Here is a 15,198-nt window from a genome sequence, read left to right on the forward strand (position 1 = left end):
ACCTCAGTTTGTTTTCAAAAGATACGCATATACACAAACACATGTACAGGAGGCACGTAAACTACATTTTGCATTAGGAGCAGAATAGCTGTTTTTATACGTTTCAGCCAGAAAGAAAGGAACTTTTGGTTGAACGTTGTTCTGTCTGTTACTCTGTATGTAAACTTCACATGTTTATTTGGATGCTACATCCACAGCAAGCAACTGGAATGCATGGAAAAAAGAAACATTTGCCACATAATCCAGTTTCCATGTCTCTTTTGCTGTTGCACGTTATTAGCATGTTGAAAATCACTGCTAGCACTCACTTATAAAGACTGTGAATAAATCGCTTCTTTGATCTCTTTCAACAGTCAAAAGAAAGAATAGATAAGGTAGGATAAGGATTGCATTAAATTTGATTATGTCTAGAATTTCTTCAGTCCTGAATGCTTTTAAGGGACTGACTAAGCTAAAAATTCAAATTATTCCAATTAAAACATGGTTTCCTTGTACAGCTGTTAAGAATAAATAGAACATAACTAGGACATTTGTGTGTGGTAAAAAGTCACTAGAACTTCCAAGAATATCAAGACAGTGTACAGAATCCAAAATGACCTTGACATCACCCCTGAAATCAATCACATGAAGTCTGATGGAGACAAGTGGAGATTGCCCAGTGATAAAGGGAGTTTATGTGGTTCAGCAGCAGAACTCCAGCAAAAATTAAGGGATAGAAAAACTTCAGATTATAAAAATATCAGTGGGATGCTGTTGCCATAAATTACAGTTCTCGTTTTGGGCTGTATCAGGGGGGAAAAGCAGTAGAATAGTGTGGGCAAGACTCAGAGGACAATTCTTATGCTCTGCCTGCTCAACTGTGATGCTGCTCCTGTGATTTTGGTGCTCCAGTCTCTCAACAACTTGCCCAGGGATAAATTGGAAAGAGTCTGGAAGGGAGCAGCAGGAGAGCTATGAGAAGTGGTCAGATGTGAACTGGGTTTTGTCTGAGAAAAAAGGAAGGAAGGAAGGAAGGAAGGAAGGAAGGAAGGAAGGAAGGAAGGAAGGAAGGAAGGACCGACCAAGCCGGTGCCATAGATCATGTACACAGACATGTTTAAGGAAAGCCTGTTGTGGAACATCAACAAGGAGAAGAATTTAGTACAGTTTTCAGCTGTGGTGGTTTGAGAAAAACCTTCTGACCTAGGAAGGTGCAGCCCCGAGAAGGGTCACTGAAGCAATCTCCTTCACAGGAGTCAAGGTCAGGCCAGTGTCTGATGGAATAGTCAACCCCTCTGGCATATTCAATCCCAGGATTGGAGCATGCGATCTTTGAGTCCTGTAACCTTACTTTCCAACGATTACAAGTGTCTGCAGTAAACAAGTCTACATCCAATTCCTCTCTGCAGTCAAAATGATTAATAACTGAAGCCTTGAGCTTAGAACTGATGGAGTTCTGCCACAGACTTGAAAGTAGCCCAGATCTCAAACTTTGAATGTATCATCTTCAGTGTGAAGTTGAAGGACAATTACCAGCTTCCTCTGCTATGGCCTTGCAAAATATTTCAGTCCATCACATTGCAGGTCAGTTGTACTTCTCAGATATCATTCATCAATATACACGGCTGGTATGAAATACAAGCTGTGGCTCTTGCCCACCTATACACACCTGCGTTTCACCAGCATATGTTTAACTGGAGACAGAAATGACAGTTCTTGAAAAATAATATATTTTTTTTTTGGAAATGCAGTGTGTTATTTTGAAGACTCAATTCATTTTCTGTGTTTGTTCTCAGTGTAAGTTTTTTATAAACCTAAATACAGTAGAGACACTGAATGTTCTTTATTTTCTCTTCAGTAGTACCTTCAAAACAAACTAGTACGTATTGGCATACACACAGACACATTAGCAGACTAAGTGGTTGACATTAGTATCTGCAGAGTGGAGATCTCCATCTTTTTTATAATTTATTGTACCTCATGTCATTTCCACATCCAAATTAGACAGCTGGTTTTATGACCCTTTCATGTACTTTGCAGGAAACAATCCTTGCATTAACATCTTTCCTTCCTGAATTCCCTTAGTATTGTTTTTCAAGCCAGTATTAAGATAATTAGAAACTTTCATGGACATCAAATTTGCTTCTTTTTTCATTTATTATTAGAATTTGCCATGACATTTAAGTTGAAACATTTCTCTGACTTTTTTCTTTACATAAATGACACATTTATTTTGTTCAAAATAAAGACTTTTTTCCCTACAAAGGTGAACCTGAAACTTATGCTCTCCCTGTAAACTTTCAGTTTTTCAAAGGGGAGGGCTGCCAAAGTTTTCTGACATGAAAATAATTTGAAAATAACAAAAGAACTTGTTTAGCATCCTGCTATCCCATGTAGCACCTGAGTTGAGGAAACCCCTAGGGAAAAAGCGTCAGTGATTATTTGAGATGCCTTTGTTTCAGAAAGAGAAATGGGTTTTCCGAAGCATCTGGCCACATGTGAATTCTTTTGAACACAGAGGAACACAGTTCTTGCAGTCAGAATATTCCAGTTCTTTTAAAAAAGGGGGAAAAAAGAAACATATTTCTTAATATTGCAGTTGGTTAGGAACAATCCACACATACCAGAAAGGTCATTAAGGGAGGATTCCTGGAAGAGAAATTTGCGCAAAGAGGTGAGTGACAATACCAAATATACAAGAAGTCAAGGTATTTTACTATAGTGGTAGTGGAGAGGATTTAAGACAGGTACACGCAAGACAAGGTTTGCACATAAAGACCTTTGGTCTTTTAAACAAAATGAAAACAGGCTGTGATAGCAGCATGAAATATGGTTATTACTGTAGTTATAATAGACCCACTATAAATTCACTTTTTGTCTAGCTTGGTCCTCTGCCATAATGTGTTGCAAACCATCACAGTGATGTCTCATAGCCTTCCTTGACTTAGCATCCAAAAAGCTATTTCTTTGGAAGTATGACTCCAAATTTCCATGCCTACACCGTTATTTTAATTCCTCAGGTCATTTTGACACCCTGTGATATTTTTCAGATGTCACGTAGCTGCATATAGGTAAGTACATACTATGTTAGGAGAAATCAAACTTGTTCTCAGGAAATAGTTTTTCCAAAATCCAGCTGTCTACAAATATTAGATACAAGCCATGTTAAAAACTGTCCACCAGAGCATCACTGAACAATAATACTGCTGTTAGCAGATAAAAATAAATACATTCTGCCTGTGTTTCACTGTCAGAAAGTCTCCTGTTTCCTGCTGTGAGTCCACTACAGCAAAAGGGAGCATTTGCTAAAAAAGTCACAACTTTAATTTTAAAAGAGGTTTTATAATGCAATATAGCAGCAATTTTATTTTGAGAAGCATCTGGATTTTATTAGATGCAAATGCAGTTGGTAGAAGTCTGGAAAGGGAGAGGGATAAAAAATGTTCTCTCTGGAATATTTTAAACCAGAAGCATTCATCATGCTCAGCATACCCTTATAATATAACACGGGGCTTTAGGGTGACTGTGCAGTTCACTGCAAAGCTATTGCTACTGCAGTGAGTTTTGTATTTACGTTTTCACTGCCTCTGGCAACTTGCAAATGGTGACAAGTGAAATTTCCTTTCTTCTTTGCAGGATTCGGCAGTTGCTTGCAACCTCACTCAGATTTCTTCGCAGCAGGAAAGACTGAAGACCGATTTATCATCATTTCCATGCAGTTCTGAGCATGTGGTGAGCCTTATCCCTACAAAACCCCTTTCTTTTTGGGAAGTTATCTCCATAGGTGACGTTTGTGATGCTGTCCCTATCGGCTCTCCCAGCATCAGTTTAACAAGGTTCTGTCTTCTAGTTTCCACTCAATGAACTTTATCTAATTTCTCCATTTATACAGAATGTATACAACATGAATCTCTAGTAAACATATGACTGTAAATTTGGATATGAATCTAAATTTAAAAGTCCCAGGTCAAAATATCCTGAAGGTATGTTTGGATTTAAAATGAACATCAAAAGTTCAGTTTTTTAGATAAAGTGTCTTCTTTCAATGAGGCAAAACAAATCAGTGACTGGTATCTAGTGTGGCATTTGAACATCAGAAAGTGTTACCTTCCCTGGAGATGAATCTCCACTTTAAACAAATAACTGACTGGAATTATATACGTAAACAAGAACACGCTTGTCTAAGAACTGCATAGTCAGAGCCCATAGTCACATCCACTGTGCCGTAAATTGCACTGGCAATGCCGTCAGCTGCATAGCAGGAGGGTTAGCTGTCGAGCAGCTGGTACGGCTGGCTGCCTTCACACACAGCTGCTAAACAGGATCCTCAGAGATCTAGCGGATCATTTCTACAGGGCAGGAGGTGCACAGGGCTGCTTTCTCAGCCCTCCTCTCAGCCTGTGGTCACTAGGCCAGGCAGCGTGTCAGATCAAATCTAGCAAGAAAGCAGTGTAGAGAGTCATGTTCGTTACAGCAGCCCACAGCAGGTCTATATCTCTCCTTCTTGTACTTGGAAACTTTTCTTATCAGGGAGGTGTGTGGACTGGCAGTTTACAAAGATTCCCCTTGCCTTAAATCCCATAGTAGAAGACAAGATAAAAGGACATTAATCAATTACGAGCATCATGGCAATGAGCCTGTTTGAGAGGTACCAGTCCCTTTTCCACTTTCTAAACTTTGCATGGCAGACAATGCAAACTTCTGTAACATTTATTGCAGCACCCATGAGGGAAACCCTGAGCACCCCTCCCATCCTGGGGGCCCCTGTTCTGCCAGCCAGCTCTCTACCCTGGGTCTTCCATTCATCTCACATCTAACACGCCCCCACCACTTCTAAGTGTAAACACACCATTCTGACCCCATCCTGTTCCCAGGATGGATAATTTATCTGGGGAAGGAGGTGAATGTAGTTCACCATTTTATTTATATTCTGTCTACCATTTTGGAGATAATTCGACCTGATAGGACTTTAAAGATGTAAGCAATCACCTTTAGCCAAGGTGTGTTCGCAGTGTCCCTGTGCATTCATAAAAAGAAATGGTGTGCATAGCAGTGGACACACTATGGAGCACGTTTTTGAAATTATTTTATCTGTACATGATTTCTGATTTGGAAATTTTTCAAGTGGGTGCCCTACTAGGGAGGTAGTGAGTTGTGCCATGAATACACTGGCATAATTTTCAACCCCTAAAAAAATGCAGTAATATATGTAGCAGTAATAAACAAGTACATTTCTGGAAAAATTCAGTAGTAGTAAAACCTGCTGTGTGGCACTCGAGGACAACCGCGAATTAATCATTTTAAGATTGCCTTGAGGGTGGATTAAGCTGAGGCCATTTCCTATTCCCTCCAGCAGCTTGGATATAAGCAGCAGTGTTGGAAGGCACATTTTGTGTATCTGAGGACCGGATCTAAAAAGCCATTTAGTACCACTCATAAAAGCCAGCTATGAGCATAAGCACACAAATATTAACTCATGAGGTCTCACTGATTCATGGCATAAGCCTAAGCAGACAACAGCAACTCTCCAGGGAGGGAACTTTGGCCAATATGCTTAAATCATGGGAGGGATTTTTACAGATGCCAAAAGGATTAGGATGCTCCATTTTGATCGTTAATCAGGCATCGTGCAAGGACCCAGAATGTCTTTGAAAATTGTTCTGCACATGTTCATTTCAATACGAAATCATCTGATGGGCTGCATCCTCCAGTGGGCGCAGATCTGTTTCTTTCCTTTAAAAAACTTGACTGCCTCCAAGAACAGGAATAAACTCTTAGTAATGGACTTAATCAGCATATTCAGATGATAACCAATACAGCATTATGTTTTTTTATTTCCTGTTTTGTGTTGATTTTTAATTAACGTTGACATTTATATATAAAATAGTTGGTTTTCAAAAGGCCAACTGGAAACCCTCTTGTGGATTACCTCATCTAAACACAGATTTTTTGCGTGCATATTTGTAATTGTTTGAAGGTTTTCCAAGCATGTCTTAAAGTCACACTGTGGTTTTCAAACACATTTATAATAATGTTATAAGGTTATGAAACTTCAGAGAAAAAAATGAATTTTACACAGTAATGGTGTTTAGATTTTGTGATGGACACTAGATGTATTATAGAAAGAATATTTAGGCCCATAGTCCGTGAAGGCTGACACACGAATTTAAGAATATAGATGCAATCCATGGATTTAGAGATAGGCATGCACAGTATATATGCTTTTGTGGGATTGCTCCAGCCTGCTTAAAAACCAGTTGCACTTACGGGTTTGATCTTGGCTTTTCTATAAAGAAGACACATTTGCTAATGGTCTTAAAGCATCACTCCTTCCCTGAAAGGTTAGACAAAAAGAAAACCATTGAACAGAAATTAGGAAACCAAGCCTGCTCCCAAAGAAACCAAGGTCAGAAATGGTCTCATTTCAATGGAACAGAGTCCACTAGTAAAATTTCTGCCTTCCTCTTAAATATTAGTCTTCCTTTCCTCCTCATGTGTCTGCCATAGCTCTCATCTCTCTAGCAGCTATGATCTCCTGCCAAGATTTGTTCTACTCTCCATGTAATTTATGACGCTGTCATGCAGCTTATTCATACACACTTTCCCAGTGGCAAGGTTGAGGATACCGATGTATTTAAACGCTGCTCACAGAGGTGTGGGGAGCGGGCTCCAGAGAGACAACACACATGCCTGACTTCATTCAAGTGACAGCCAAGGTAAATCAAATAGTGGAGTTCCTGCAACAGGTAAAGTTAGACACTTTAATTAATCTTTGCAGGGTCAGGATCTGAGCCTTTCATCTACAAAAAGTCCCTCGCAGATCTCTAAGCCGTGAGTCAACAACATCAACAAATTCAGAGCACTGGGTTTCCTCCAGCCGAACGCTGCTTCCCCCAGCTGACCAGCCTTCCCCTTGGCCATGTTTCTACCAGACCCTATGTGCCTATGGGAGCCAGCTGCATAAATGGCATGTCTGTATAGACCCAGGTACTAAGAAACCTAAATCGTACTGTCTGTCAATGAGACTTAGACTCACGAGTCTCTTGGACCTGGCCTGTCAAACAGCCTTAGGTCTCAGTCGCATGGGAGGTACACGTATGTATGTCGACCTGAGCCTCAGGCATTTCAAAGTTGCTTAAACACCAGTACTCCAGAGCCCAAAGCTCTAACATAGGAGACATTTTGCAACAACATTGGTAAAATACAAATGCAGATTTTCCTCTGATCCTTAACATGCTGTTCTCTTAAAGATTTTCTTTCCCATGGACAGATGCTCCATCTTCTACAAAAAATTTCTATCAAAGGTATGTTCCTCTCTTCCCCTTTTTGTTTTCTGCTTCAAAGCTTTCCATATAAGAAATGTATCAGGCTGTTTTATTTGCCAGAGGAAAAAAGTGTAATTTTTAGAAGCTATGTTTCAGCAAAATATCCTCTAAAGGGACTTAGAAAGGCCCTTTACAACCCCATATTTCCATGTGCCTGCACACCACTGAAACAGATCCTGAAAACAGGGAGAAGGAAGTGTCAGTCAGGAGATAAATGCTATGTGTAGCACTTATTTTCAATATTACACACGACATCTCTGATTATAAATTAATTGAAGAGACATACTGTCAAAAACTTTCCCTTCATTTAATGTGCATGTAATCTGGATTTTATACTAAAGCACTCAATGGAAAATATGAACGCTGTTCCTGGAAAGTTAGCTATGTTCTCTTCCCACATTGTGTATAAATCTGGAGAGTATAATCAAATGCAGAAGCAATGTATATCTCCAGACTCTGAAGCTTCTACCTGCCCCTATAAATCTTTCAGCTATGGAAGGGAGAGCAAGTGAGTTTATACTAATCTAGCTAGATTAATACCCTGATTTGATGATACGTGTTTAGGTAATGTTTGCTTTAACTTCTGCATGACCCAGCTAAGCAAAAATGTGCCTCCAATAAATATGGCTGGCTTGGGACATATTCAATGACTACAAACACCAGATGCATTATCAAGAGCTTTGGGATATTTGTTTTTAGCATATGACAACGAGATATGATGCATCTTTGCAAAACTTCCTACTTCACTTAAGAATTATGATCAGCTTTTTTGATGTTGCCAGAAGCTATCCTGGACAACACAATGAGAAGCTTTCCTCTCAGGACTGTCTCAAACTATTTAGGCTTTTCTTTCCTTTGAAGTCCCCTTTTTTTCTTCTCTGTTTCCATATCTATAAAAGGAAAATTCTAATAGTTACCCAGTTAGGCAAGTCCCTAGATGAACAAGCCCAAATCCTGCTCCTTTTAACAAAAATGTTAAATTTTAAATTTTTAAATGTTAAATTTTTAAATTTTTAAATGTTAAATGTTAAATGTTAAATTTTATTGTTCAGTTCAACAAGCTGGACTGCAATCACCTTACTGTAATCAGGTAAAGGATTTAGTTTTCCATCCACTACATGCCTTGTGCCTGCCTGGTGACTGCTCCTGTGCCTTTACAGGAGAGGTGTAGACAAGAAAGTACAGGCTAAATTATGATGCCATCCCTTCCCCACACACCAGTAAAGGCACTTGCGGGTCTTCAGAGGCAAATTCTGCAAGAGAAAAGATGTGTCTGAATCACTAGCTTTCCTGCAAAACACTTTGAAGCTTTATAATCAATGTTAAGCACTTGGAAGTAGTGAAATGGATTCCTGGAACATGGGCACAGCTCCTTGTTCTGGGAAGACTGAGTTGCTTTCATTTGTGACGTCCCAACAGAAAAACTCTTGCAGCGTATCTGGCTAAGTCGATCACACGTAAATGGCTAAATATTCTGTGATAAAACTGTCATTTGCACACAGGAACTCCTTTGGTGTGACTGTATCAGTATAGAGGGTGGAAAGAATTATGTAAAATGGCCCATGAAAACCATGTATATTTATTGTTACTACAATAATTCATCATCTCAAGAATAAGGAACACTGCAAACTCCGTAAATACTGTCAGAAAGGTCAAAGAAGTAAGTAATGACTGTTGGAAAGCATCAGCTCCAAATCTCTCTGATTTCATGGATAGGTAGCTCAGTACAGACTGAACATATGAACTCCAAGACAGTCCAAGCTGCAAAGTAACTCCAAAATCAGAACAAGGACTCTAATGAAAGAAACATACGCAGACTAATACCAAATTTGAGTGCTGGGAAAAAGAAAAAAAGGTCTAGCCTGCTATAATCAACATTTAAAAGTAAGGAATTAATTCAAAGGAGTAATGACAAAGCAGAAACTCTCTGAGTCAGCACAAAAAGTCCTTTGCCGTGAGGTCCAGCTTTCAACAAAATATTAATCAAAGCACATCTAGATTTTAACATAAAGCTACACCAGAAGCAGTTAAGCAATGAGGCGTAGGACTGAGGAAGCTTCATTTCTGAGCCTAACTCTACAGTTAGAGATTTCCAATGGAAGTGACTTGGGAGGAAAGAAATCTTATCAATACCTATGCCTATATAGGACCAAAACTCCCTGCTAGCAAACTCCCCAGGGAAGAACTGTATCTGTAAGATGCCTTGACACCAGACCAATTAAGAGTTGACGCATTGATACAGAATGAAACTCCAGTCTGCTTTACTAAAATTTTTTGCTAGAGCTCATCTTCCACAAAGGGTTTGAATAAGTCAGAAACAGCTCTTCTGCCTTGTTCTGGGCCTCTCTCTGGGCTGGAGTCCCACCCACAGAAGAGAAATAGTTGTGAAAGTCCCACAGGAGAAGTGATACTGTTACTGGGCCACAAAAACAGCCAAGTTAAAGTAAATACATCAGAAACCAAAGAACATCTTGCTGGCCAGGAGACCTGGACCACCGGAAGGAAAAGGTTGGAAGAGGAGGGAAAAGAAAGCGAGAATGAAGACACGGAGAAGACCCAAGTTCTTCCCCAGAAACTGGAAAGCGTAAAAGGCGACCAGCGAGAACTTCTGGGCAGGGCTGAAAAACAAGTGAAAGTGAGAGCTTCTCTCATCTCTGAGAGTGCAGCCAAAAAATCAGGTTACTGACAGTAAAAGAAGTAGAAAATTATTTTTTTTTTTTTAAAAAAAGCAAACCCTTCAAGATTGGCAAAGATGTATCCACACTCCTTGTCTCCATGTAGGGCTGGGTGGAAGGGGTAAGAAGGAAACAGGACAAACTGCAGCTTGGAGCCAAAATATTTTCCTTCTGGATGCTCCTGGCTCAGCTCAGCCCTTTGTGACTCTCAATTTCAACCTGTCATCATAAATATCATAATAATCATCATAATAAATAGCTGTTTGCTTGCTCAGTGTATTCAACTTCCTCGCAGCAAGCCAAGCTGAACCCAACACTAGCATTTATTTCTGGATTTTGACCAGGCCTGCCTAAAACCAAACAAGACTCAGAGTGATTTGCCATATTCACTGGGAGAGAATAAAACCAATTGCACTCAAACACCAGGCTTTGTGGCCAGGTTCACCTCATGCTGCTGGGGGTGATATCACCGTTATTTAACTTCCTTTAGTACTTTTAAGACTGCTGTGGAAAAAGGGAGGGTTTCAATTCTGTTTCTGGGTTTTGAGGGAGATGCAAGCTATGCTAACAACATGGACATAACTAACTGTTGTCCTTCCCCTAAAAGAAAAAGCCTGTATTACTCAAAAGTCAAGTTATTGTTAGAAACCCATAATGACTAAATCAAAACAGTCACTGAAATTAGGAGCCTTCTCCCATCACCACCACCGGGTGGGATTTTGGCCAAAACACAAAAATTCAAAAGAAAAGAACAGTCATAAGAAACTGTGCTGTACCAGCTGTCATAACTTTTTTCCTTCCTTTGTCCATGCTTAACATGTACAAGTTTTCACACTGTTACGGGTGTTGCTAATTCTCCCCTGTTAATTGTGAAGGTGGTTTCTGACTCCTGATGGGTGATCTGTAACCCATGTTCTCCAGCTTGCTCAGCAATGCAAACCCCCCGGGCTGCCCAGGCTCCTCACACCAATCCTCTTTCCAGCACATTTTGTCCCAGTAGCCCCATTTCAGGGCCTTTTGGAGCTCTCTCATCTTTGCTTTGAGGAGAAGCTGCAGAATCCCATTTCCTTCCATGTAAGGAGCACTGGGCCATGAGCTGGAGGAGAAGAAGTCTTGACCATTCCCTGCAGTGGTCCTTGGGAGATATTTAATCGCTGAAGGGAGGAAAATAAGTGGCACAAGCAGCCAGTTAGAGGGGGATTCCCTTTGAACAGGGCAGATATCAATGGGGGAGATGAAACACCCTTTGTGAAGATAAAATAGTTCCAACTCTGCCTAAAATAACATTTCTTTCAGGTCTGGCAACACTGTGTTTGGTGTCCCAAGCCAGGCCCCACCCATTCATCGGTGCTCACAACATCCCAAACCACCGATTCAGATTCCCAGACCTGCTCTGACAAGTTCCCAGAAGGGACGCAGAACATTCCCAGCAAGGCGTCAGGCTGAGATTTCCAAAGCATTTAGGCAACATAAACAGGATTTGGGCATCTGTGAAAATCACCAAACATCTCAAAATGTTATGAAGAACATGTTTTCAGCTCTTTGAAGCTGGTATTGCCCTTCCAAAAGCTTTTTTCTGTGAACAAGGGTCTGTCACATGCTATGTGCCTACCAATTCACATTGTCATGGGTCTCATGAGAGTTCTAATTTTTCTTGATGTTCTGGCATCAGGAAGCATGTCAGAATCTCAGCTTCCATTCTTAAATCACTTTGTATGTGATGAAATCACTTTGTACGTGATATAAACACCTCCTTAAAGAATCAAGAACACAAGTAAACAGCCTGAAATCCCCAAAAGAACCCCTCTACCTGGAAAAGAATGAAAATCTCTTCTCCCCTGCCCTCCAAAGATGCTCCTCTGACTTCACAGGGTGTGACTCATGAGTTAAACACCTGGGGCTGGCAGTACTGCAGACACAACTGCAAAACAGGAGCCGAGGCTATGAACTACTCACTACTGGCAAACTACGACAGTTTGGGTAGACCAAACTAAATAACACAATCCACGGACAGCTAGAGAAAGGAAACGCATTTTTTTGTGTTGGATGACACTGAACATTTAATTAGGAATGATCGGGGAGGGGGGAAAAGAGAAGGGAATTTCCACTGAGAGCGCCAAAGATCTAATTAATGCCCTGTTAGGGACCTTTTATACACGATGAAATTCATCCCTACACTGAGAGCCGGGAGGAGGTTACGTACCAGTACATTGCAGTTAACCGGCAGAAGGAATGAATTTCATTTATAGAGCGATGTTCCAGATTCCTGGACGAGACACTCAGGAGTGAATGAAGCACTGTGCAGTAGAGCCTCAGCAGCCTTGAAATGGAATTTTGCTGTGACCTAACAAAAACCACAGACTTGAAATTATGATGATTCAGAAATTTTCAGCTCGCAACAGGAGTTCTTGCAAAATATTTGAGAACTGCAGGAAGCGTTTAATGGTCTCCCAATGTCAAGGAGAGGAATCCTGACCTCTTGTCTTTTAGGTTCTTGTTCCTATGAGTGATAATCTTAGAAGGAGATTATTAGGTCCATGTGGCCTCTCTTCTAAGGTTGCTAAAAGAATAACAAGTGATCTGGCTTGGTCCTTTCTCTATTGATTCATTTTCCCTTCTTACTACTGGAATTTGCAAGAGAATGGTTACAGGGACAGACCGTGCTCCCAGTCTTATGTGCAGCCCCCCACAAGTGTGTGCAGTAAAGGAAATTAAATCAGCCCAGTGGAAAGGTTTATCTGCAGAGCAATACAATGGAGTAAAAAAAGTCAGGAGAACATTATAAAGGCATGTGCCTTTTCTAACCAAGAGTTGAAAAGTGAGAATTTCAGTAGAAAAAAAATTCTAAAAGATCAAAACCATGAATCAGAATACTCATGGCAGAGATTTAGGAAATTCTTAATCCTTATTCGGATGCAAAAACTGTGGAAGGTTGGTTTTGAATTCAAACTGACCTCATCCTAAGAAAGACTTCAGGTACCTCATCCTTTCATTTCCTGCTAGCTTGAGGGACAAACTGACAGCAGGACAGGCACAGGAGTTACATCCATTGCCCAAAATAAGTTGGAGACGTCTCAGAAAGTCTAACAGCACGCAATATAATAATTACTACATGTTTGCATCATAATTAATGTCAGAGAATCCTTTAGAAGTGAAACCAGGCTGTTCCAAATTGTGTTGACATACGACTCCTAAGATTATTTCTGGCTGCTAATAAAGGATGGCTATGCAAGAAACTAATTTAAGCATTGTTGAAAATTATTGGTTTGTTTTGTGTGCTTCCAGTAATGTTTTCTTAAACAAGAATCTTACATTTGTCTCTGTATTTGTGTAACTAATGCTGTGGAAAGCATTAGAGCCACACACTTGCTAGCTCTGTATTTCTCATTCAATTTTCTGACTAAATTCAGTTTTCAGTTTGGTGTAAATACTCATACTGTCCTTGAAGACCTAAGTGCAACACAAAATTACATTAACTGGACTTAAAGCAGGCAAAAATAAGGTCAATGTTGATCATTTAGCCTTCATAGGAGTATATACAATACATGAACCTTTTAAATGCCATTTAAAAATGGTCACTTAAGGCAGCATGATGGAAATGGGGGTCACTAAAAGCAGTATCCTGGAAATGGATCTAGAAGACTCTCTACCTCTAATGCCTGCAGAGAGCTGGTAGTAATTGCAGTTTTGGACCCTGAATTTTGAATTATTATAACTAGGCTCAAACACATCTTTATTAATCAAAATAGCAACCATTACAGTCAACATATTTTTGCCAGTGAGAAATAAGTTGGTTTATTGTGTAGCATAAAAATCCATGTTTCGGGATTAGATGAACTCTTGCAAAGCATTTTCTGCATCCTGCTGGTTCTGGAAGCATTTTCCTTGCAAAAAAGTTGTCCAGATGCTTAAAGAACAATGCAAAAACCGCAATTCCTTTTGCACCAGCCTCATGTGTGCCTAAACGTACAGAGGTTACAGACTCCCCGGTGCACTCTTCGGTTGTGTTTGCACAAAATCCAGCACTCATGGGCTCTTGTTCAACAGTGAAGGCTGCTGGTTGCTTCCTCATGTTTGCTTGTTCCACCATAGCCTGTTCACTATGGATTACCTGTACTTAGCTTTTACATTTTAAGCATAGTTCTCCTAGTGATTTTTATTTACCATAATCCCCCTGTACTTGGATTCCTCATTACCCTTTCCCTTTCCGTGTTAATTGAGCTTAATTAGCAGCTGGTAGCAGCAGCAGGACCTGTTCACAAATTCACTGGAAGGGTGTGCAGAAGGAAGTGCTGTGCAGAAGCAGCGCTACACTGAAAATTCAACCAAGACCTATACAGAGTAACTGGAAAAATGACCTAATATTGCCTTCTCATTGCATATATGTGTTTCCTAGAAGGAAAAACCTTCTTTTCCACTGATTTCCACTCAGTAATGCTTCCTTTGGAGCAGGTTGGGTAAAGTACATCCCAGTTATAAATGGTCATACAGCTTCATTTTCTGATAATGTCCTTTTGTCCGTGCTTTTATCAGAGAATTCCAGATATGCTGTAAGCTGGAATTTGAAGATGACTCTTCATATCTTAGGTCTCAGAAAAGCAGGAATGTTTTCTGAAAGCAGATTCTCATTTTAAGAACCCATATATTTGCTAGTTTATGATGATATGTCCTACTTCAAAAGCTAATGCTCTCCTTCACTATGGCCATCTTAGTTCCATGATTATTTTGAGGATAATGTGTGTCCGGTAACTCAAAAAAAAAAATAAAAAATGCAGCACTATAGATCTAAAAATAAAAATTAGGAAAGATGGGAATTAGCTCACCACAGCTCACCTCAATTGCCAGGTCAGGTTTCAAGTTCCAGTAAGTTTTCAGCAGGGAAGCTTGTGCTAATACATCTGTGGGCATTCCTCATACAGAGGAATAGAAATTTATCTGATATCACAACTACCTGCTTTCCTGGAACAAAGTATGTGATGGACCTGTACACTGTCTACTGAAAGAGTATTCATCCCAAGTGAGACATTACTGCTTGCATTTCAGTAAAGATAATACAATTGTTTTGCAGAAAGTGGAACTAGAGCTTAGTGCCCAGCTTGCTGAGGAATAATTATGGAGACTTGTGGATGTTCAGCTTAAGATGTCTGGAAACACTGCAGAGTGCTTCACACTAACGTTTGTCTGAAGACTTGCCTTACTAGATCGGGAACCACAATAGA

Source organism: Nesoenas mayeri (genome assembly GCF_963082525.1).
Source record: "Nesoenas mayeri genome assembly, chromosome: 6".
Lineage (NCBI taxonomy): Eukaryota > Metazoa > Chordata > Aves > Columbiformes > Columbidae > Nesoenas > Nesoenas mayeri.